Raw genomic sequence first — 1,127 nt, 5'->3', positions numbered from 1 at the left:
GGTAACTACAAATGAAAATGAAAGCCATTTTACACTGTGCTGGCTGTTTAGTTATGTGTCTTTCTGTCTTTGGCTCACATCATACATATGGGCACTTTAAACGTATTAAATGGGTAATAAATACAGGATGATTAGACTCATTTTGTGGAAGGAGTAAGAAACTGAGTCTGTTAGAATTTGTGAATTTGTTGTTCTTCAAGTTGTATGGCATTTTCATACACCTTCTGTGGGCTTTTTTTTCTAGGAGTTCTGGTAGCACATTAATTAAAGCATTTGGCTGCTAATCAAAAAGGTCATGGTTTGAACCCACCAGCTGCTTCATTGGCATAAGATGAGGCAGTCTGCTTGTAAAGATCACAGCCTTAGGAAACCCTATGGGGCAGTTCTACTTTGTCCTGTAGGGTCGCTATGAGTCAGAATCGACTCAGTGGCATTGGGCTTTTTGGGCTATGGGCTTTTCTACTAAACTTTAATATATTAAAATAAGGGATTCGTTCCCAAAAGATTGAACTGTGGTTCCTTAATGTGATTATATAATATTAATAAATTTCATGAAGCAGAGAAGTTTTTGTAATTGATTATTAAAAATAAGGTATGCTACTGTAAGCTCTTGCTGTGAAAGTAATTACATGAATATTTTTATTTAAAAATTATGTAGGTAAACCTTAGAGATAAATGGGGAAATAGAAAAAAAATCTCAGAGATTTTTGATTTTGCAGTCTTTTATTTGATAAGAAAATATTTTAAAACTTTGTACAGTTGTCACTTATTTCAATGTAAAAATCATTAATTGCTAATGAGATTTGAGACATTTTTGTCACTTCTTGCTCTTCATTTCAAATCATGAATGTTTTACATTATTGTTGTACAAACATATTTAAAAAATGTTTAGATCCATTCCTTTTTTGTTGCCAGTTTTTCACCAGAAGATTGTGACCATTGTAGTGCTTTACTTTTGCAACCTCCTAATGTATGGCATTTTTGTCTTTGCAAAAGCAAGTAAACTAGTCCACTCATCACAGTTGCCATATGTAAGAAATAAATATTTAAGCTTTTTACACAATACCAGTAAAATAGCATTTTTAGTGATTTAGTCTCTCAATATTAATGTTAGTTTTATCTATATT

The sequence above is a fragment of the Orycteropus afer genome, unplaced genomic scaffold (assembly GCF_000298275.1).
Source record: "Orycteropus afer afer isolate SDZICR_OR568_19922 unplaced genomic scaffold, OryAfe1.0 scaffold02627, whole genome shotgun sequence".
NCBI classification, from domain to species: Eukaryota; Metazoa; Chordata; class Mammalia; order Tubulidentata; family Orycteropodidae; genus Orycteropus; species Orycteropus afer.
This window is presented reverse-complemented; position numbering follows the sequence as displayed.